Raw genomic sequence first — 7,047 nt, 5'->3', positions numbered from 1 at the left:
AAGAACTAGATCTGACTCAGGTCTTGCCTGAGACTGCGGTTGGACTTCACCGCTCCACGCTGCGGCTACTGACGGATCACAGCCGTGACTGACAGCTCACGCGACACTACCGCTCACGAAACGAGCTGACGCAAAGAAAGTGATAAACACAACACAGATACACAGTTAGTGCTGACTCCTTTGCAGGAGCACGCAAGCAAACGACAATACTAAACCCTGCATACAGACCAGGTATTGCCTGTTGGTGCCTGTTCGTTGGTCTGTACCGGACTGCAGCTACATTGCAAACACTTTCACAGAATATACGGAGACCTCCCAACTTCATAAACATGTCATAACAGTCTCTTCACAAAGCTATGTTTGACAAACGTCCCAGTTGCAATGACACAAGCTAGGATGAGTAGGATTTTGGAAATAATACTTTAGGATCCGACGTTCTGAGAATTGCAGCCGAAACTTCACTAGATACTGCTCTATGTCTACACAGATGTAACATGGATTTAGGAACAGCCTTTTGTTACATGATATGCTATAGCGCATTAACTGTATGTTCACGTCATATACCACAACCAAAGTTTAAAGCAGATAAACAACAATACATAGCGTTTCTATTCATTTAAAAATATGGTTATAATGTACACAAAAAATTTTTTTGTGTGGGACTGGGAGACGATGGAGTATGGTTGGAGGGAAGCGTGATTTGTGCTGTATGTGGGGTCCCGAAAGACCTAATTCCGCCTTTGACTCTATTCTTCTACTACCCTCTGAAAAGGCATTAGGGAAGTTACTTTCTTCTACCGTTAATCAACGACATCAATGATCCATTCGTTTACATACTGACTAAAGCGGTTTGTAGTTAGTTTCTGCATTCGTGACGAAAATAAATTGAGAATATGGATGCCACATCTCTACCATTACAGTTGGAAGGAAGAATAATTCAATTTTGATCCTGAATGTTTCGTAACCATTCATCTATGGACAAGCTAACGAATATTTCATCTCAAAATGTTAAGAAATTCGGTTAACCAGATTAAACATCCGAAATATCTTACAAAAAATAAAAATTTTGTAAATGAATAATTAAAGAGTTAATGTCTTTTGTCAAATTTCATGTGGTCAAACCTATGCCATATCGACGTCTTTTTTTATACTACAACACACACTCTGTACCATGTTATACTGTGATTTCATTTCCAGATAGACACCGCAATGAAAGTAGAAAAACATTCATTAGTTGTCATACTTTACATGTTAAAAGTGGAAGTATTATTATCGTTCTAGTTTCCAAATCCTACAAAGTATTTGTCTCATGAAACCTAGGAGTAAAAATGTTTGGGAGTACTATTATTTTGCACTGTTGACGATCTAACATTATGCAGAAGCTTCAGAAATGTCTCATACGTTTCACCGCAGAGTGTATGCTTTTTAATACCATTTTTAACAAAACAACGTAATAAGGAAAGTACTTTATTAAGTGCCATTTTTGCTAGGTAACTATCTCTTTATCTAAGACATATAACTGAAAAGTTTATTTATGTTATCAGCAACGGTTCTGGCTACCGACAACAGACTGTCAAAAATTCTAAATTTCGATTATTTCCATGAAACTACAAATTATTTGTCAACCAGTTTATTCACTATTCTTGTCTCTCCAATAGTGTCTAACTCCATGTGGATTAGAATTAATCGTGGGTATTGATACCTACACGTAAAAAATAGTGTTTCCCTTTGAGGTAAGGGTATAGGAGTGTTCTGTTTGTATATATTCGGAAATAACAGGTTATATCTATGGAAATTGTCTATGTGCTTGTACCTGTATTCATATAGCCAAATAACACGAGACGGAAAAACGCTCTTCGAGAAATATATGACGTGTTGCACTGCAGCCATTTTAGTAACTGCCTATGCAGATAATTCCAATTACATCAGTAACTCGCTATGGTGGCAGGTTCGAATCCTGCCTTGGGCATGGATGTGTGTGATGTCCTTAGGTTAGTTAGGTTTAAGTAGTTCTAAGTTTTAGGGGACTGATGACCTCAGAAGTTCAGTCCCATAGTGCTCAGAGCCATTTGAACCATTTTTCACATCAGTAACTTTTCTTTTTCTTATTTGTAGGCATCTCTAACCGCTAAAACTGCAAATGACTAGCTTAAAAATTCAGTTTTCGTCGATCATATTGCCTGGCATAATCTTTTCCCAATCAATTACAGAACATAGTCATAAAAACGTCTTTATCGTGGACATGTTGGTTAGGATTCACCGTCATTCTCAGAAGCGAATTTGACCAACGGATGTGAGCTCTATTAATAACTAAATACCACAATTTTCGAAAATTGTGACAACAGTATACTAATACGGAGGTTACCATACTAATCTTCATACCGTCCTTGTGTCTCTGTCTCTCACCTTTGATTTCACCATCCGTGTGCCACCGTCTTCCACCGCTGATTTCACCGTCCATCTCTCAAGAAGCATCCCTGCCAAATCCACAGTATATTCGCCATTGGCCACCTCTCCATCGCATCAGATATTGCCATCGTCACAACAACTCATCGCAACATGCATCATCTTTAAAACGTACCATTTATCTGCTTCGTAATCGCCATCAGACACTCAAGCACCACAGTCGTTTACATTTCTCCATCTACTGTTCCCACTGAATCAAGATGGTACACATTTTCTCATACACAGTTCATCTTTCCCAACTCAAAATCTCTTCTGCAGCTTCTGCTACGTCCATTGAATATTCTGATCTCCTGATCTCCGCACTCAGGCCACTTTCTTTTTACAAGCATCAATTACTACTGCACGAATAACAACCCACAGAGCAACGATAGTAGCGTATGAAGCTCCATCAACAGCCATAGCACCAACAAGCTGCTACAAAACAAAACAAATGTAAGGCATTTTGCAAGAATTGTAATATTGACTGGTAATCTATGATGATCACCACTGTTCCCCACAATGTCCAGACACGCCCCCTCTAAAAACCAAAACATAAATCGTTCTCTATTCCACAGCAAAATACTCGAAATTACGGCTCTTTTCTTTTCCATACTGTACACTGTTATTCAAACCTTCGTCCAAAATGGAAAGACCCAGTATACTTAAACCTCCAAGTGGTAATCACCTGAAGTTAATAAAAACGTATAAATCTTTACCTTTCATCTAACCTTTTACAAAATAGTCCGAGAAGTCCAAAAACTATAACTTCCACACAGACTACCTCCATGAGTTCTCTCCTCATAGAATGAAATTTTCACTCTACAGCGGAGTGTGCACTGATATGAAACTTCTTGGCAGATTAAAACTGTGTGCCGGACCGAGACTCGAACTCGGGACCTTTGCCTTTCGCGGGCAAGTGCTCTACCAACTGAGCTATCCAAGCACGACTCACGCCCCGTCCTCACAGATTTACTTCTGCCAGTACCTCGTCGCAGGAGAGCTTCTGTAAAGTTTGGAACGTAGGAGACGAGGTATTGGCAGAAGTCAATCTGTGAGGACGGGGCGTGAGTCGTGCTTGGGTAGCTCACTTGGTAGAGCACTTGCCCGCGAAAGGCAAAGGTCCCGAGTTCGAGTCTCGGTCCGGCACACAGTTTTAATCTGCCAGGAAGTTTCATATTCTCCCCTCGTACTTGATCCTCAAATGTCTTATCACCTGTGACCACCAACCCCATGCAAAAGAAATTCCATCCCTATCCCATCCTACCTCCGTAGCTACTGTGATCATTGGAGACAACCCTAGCAAATAAGATGGAATCCTAACTAAAGTATCATCCCAATACTGAAATTCATAAGCCCTCCTCATGAACAATGACACTGTGCCCACTTTCCTCATTCAAATATTCAAAGAGTCAATTTGCATAATAATTCAAGTTATTGAAAACTGAAATCTTATTACGATAATAAGCCACATATTTATACTTGTGGACACCATGATTCAAATAAGGTGTTTGACCTCTCCACACGCTGCCTAGTCTCAAGACATTCCAGGCTCTATACGCTTCCTGTTGCCGTCCCACTTGAAGGCTTGCTAGCTGCCAGCGAACTCTCTCTTTCAGCTGCGACCTACAGCGACTGCTTGGGTCGGCAGAGCCCAACCCAAAACACGAGTGACCGGTGCACGAATACAGACGACGCCCTCCCACGGTTTGTCAGCCACTGTACAACATGGCCTCCGGCGATGGCTCACGTTGTTGCCACCGTGCCTCCTCCGTACCGCAGACCGGCACATCCATGGCTAGCTCGCCAAGAGATAACGTCGGTCGCCACCCGAATGCCTGGCCCCGAGTGGGCACCACAGGAGTGTCAGCCTTTTCCATAGTGGTCATAGTGGTGACCTCCAGTTGATGCTGACGGCATTTCTCTGTACAGCAGGCAGCTCACCGATGAATCGCGCTACCACAGCAAAGCTCGGAGTGGCACGGCTGCTGACCGCGTGCTGCCGAATGCACTTCCATGAGAGACTCCCAAGCACCAGACGTGTACAAGACTGGCGAGCTGGGTCGGCAATCCTTAGAGATAAAATCATCAGTCTACTCTACTTCGCAGGTACCCTGAAAGTGAGATGCATCGTGCTTTTACCGTCGACAATTTAGTTTCTCATTGAAAATGTCAGTCTAGACATTAGGTCCTATGTGGATGCACTACGACGGTCGCCCAGCTTGTTCTCCGCATGATGATGTGCAAGAACTGAATAACAGAAATCGTGGAAGATGGTTAGGACGCTACGGTCCTCAGAAATGGCCCGCATGGTTGCCCGATTTAATACCAGTAAATTTCCTATGTGGGGATAATTACAGAATCCTGTTTATTACCGCAATCACAAACCCACATGTATTAAAACAGCGTGACACCAACAATATTGTTTCTCGTCTGCAGGTCATTTAGAAGAAAAGATGGGGGATTATAGTTTAACGTCCCGTCAACAGCGCGGTCATTAGAGACGGAGCACAAGCTCAGTTTATGAAAGAATGGGGAAGGAAATGAGCCGTGCGCTTTTCAAAGCAGCAATGCCGGCATTTGCGTGGAGCAAGTTAGGGAAATCACGGAAAACCTAAACCTGAATGGCCGGACGGGTATTTGAACTGTCTCCTCCAGAATCTGTGTCATTAATTCGACGTTTTTAGAGGAGTGGAAGACGAAAAATTTGTTAGGCAAGAAACATTCAATTGTCATACGATTTCTCAAAAAATATGAGTAAAATTTTTGTGCTGTTATAGGAAATTCCATTTGGTTTTATAAATCACGGCAAGTTTCTGCCCAAAATCAGCTTTTAAGTCATATGACGTTTAATTAATCTAGCCCAGATAGTGATACAATATGACGATGTGTAGCAGAATTGATTCGAAAACGTTGAAGTTGGGGAAACTGTCGTAGTGAGCCACATAACGTTACGAAAATTCTATATCATCTCTGTTAGACTAATAACGACATTGGTCTTAGGTGGTAAAGTATCGCTCAGAAGTGTATTTCCGATGCCTAAAAAATTTGGCTTGTAGTCAAAACGTTCAGCAGATTTTTCAAATTAGCACCAAGAAACACAGCCGAAAAATGAACAAAAAACCATGGTGGTAATAATATAGAAACTTCAGTGTCTGTGGCGCAGGGATATAACCGTTATTTTATGTGAATAAAATTTTCTGTACTGGTTCTGACCACTCACATGTTCAACGGTATACACCACATCGTGTTACAAAACCCTAGGGATAGCGTCTTTGATTAGAAATCAGAACCTCCTCGGACCTGGGTTTGAACCCCGTCATCGCTTAAATTCTGAATATAAATCATCAGCAATGGTGGTCGAAGACCTCCGGCAAAAGAAGTCACTCTCATTCAGCCAACGGCCTTGTCAAAGACAGCAGAAGAGCGACAGAGGTTTCGTGCACACTCTTGCCCTTAGGATGGGAAAGTGCCCCTGAAGGCAAAAGTCGCTGCTATGATCAACGCCGTGAGGATGCAGGAAGCAATGAAAACCGCTGCATTAAAGACGCATCCACAGGACATGCGAGCTGTAACTGAACAAGTGTGAAGATGATCCATGTATTGACAAAAGGTTACTGACTAGTTCCCCATTCGGATCTCGAGGAGGGGACTTCCAAGGTGGAAATGAGAAAAGTAATAAAAACGAATGGATAACGTTCTACGAGTCGCGGCGTGGAATGTCAGAAGTCTGATCGTGGTAGGGAAGCTAGAAAATCGGAAGAGTGAAACGCTAAGGCTCAATATAGATATAGTACGGGTCAGTGAAGTGAAATGGAAAGAAAACAAGGATTTCTGGTCAGATGAGTAAAGGATAATATCAACGATAGCAGGAAGCGGTATAACGGAAGTAGGGTTCATTATGAATAGAAAGATAGGGCAGAGAGCGAGTTACTGTGAACAGTTCGATGATAGGGTTATTCTCATCAGGTTTGACAGCAAACCAACCGACAACAATAGTTAAGATACACATGCCAACGTCGCAAGCCGAAGATGAAGACAGAGAGAGAAAGTATATGAAGATTCTGAATGGTTAATTCAGTACGTAAAGGGAGATGAAAAATTAATATTCTGGGGGCATCGCAGTGTGGTTGTAGAGCCAGGAGTGGAAGAAAGGGTTACGTGTGAATATGAGTTTGGTAATAGGAACGAGAGACGAGAAAGACTAATTGAGTTCAACAATAAATTTCAGCTAGTAATAGTGAATACTCTGTTCAAGCATCTCAAGAGGAGAATGTATAGTTGGAAAAGGCCGGGAGATACAGAAAGATTTCAGTTAGGTTACATCATAGTCAGGCAGAGATTCTGAAATCACATACTGGATAGTAAAGTGTTCTCAGAAGTAGATATAGACTCAATTCACAGTTTAGTAGTGATGAAGAGTAGGCTGAAATTTAAGAGCTTACTCAAAAAGAATCAGTGCGCTTAAAGGTTGAATACGGAATTACTAAGGAATAAAGAGAGACGCTTGAAGTTTTCATAGGCTATACATATTGCGGTAAGGAGCAGCTCAGTAGGGATTTCAGCTGAAGAATAATGGAAATCTCTAAAAAGGGCAATCACAAA

General features: G+C 41.8%; 1 non-coding gene across 1 annotated transcript; it reads right to left on the bottom strand.

Moving 5' to 3' along the window:
- Positions 1-3,314: 3,314 nt before the first annotated feature.
- Trnas-cga lies at positions 3,315-3,389 on the bottom strand. Its single transcript has one exon. It is a non-coding gene; the product is annotated as a tRNA-Ser (tRNA).
- Positions 3,390-7,047: the final 3,658 nt, after the last annotated feature.

The sequence above is a fragment of the Schistocerca piceifrons genome, chromosome 2 (genome assembly GCF_021461385.2).
Source record: "Schistocerca piceifrons isolate TAMUIC-IGC-003096 chromosome 2, iqSchPice1.1, whole genome shotgun sequence".
Lineage (NCBI taxonomy): Eukaryota > Metazoa > Arthropoda > Insecta > Orthoptera > Acrididae > Schistocerca > Schistocerca piceifrons.
This window is presented reverse-complemented; position numbering and strand designations above follow the sequence as displayed.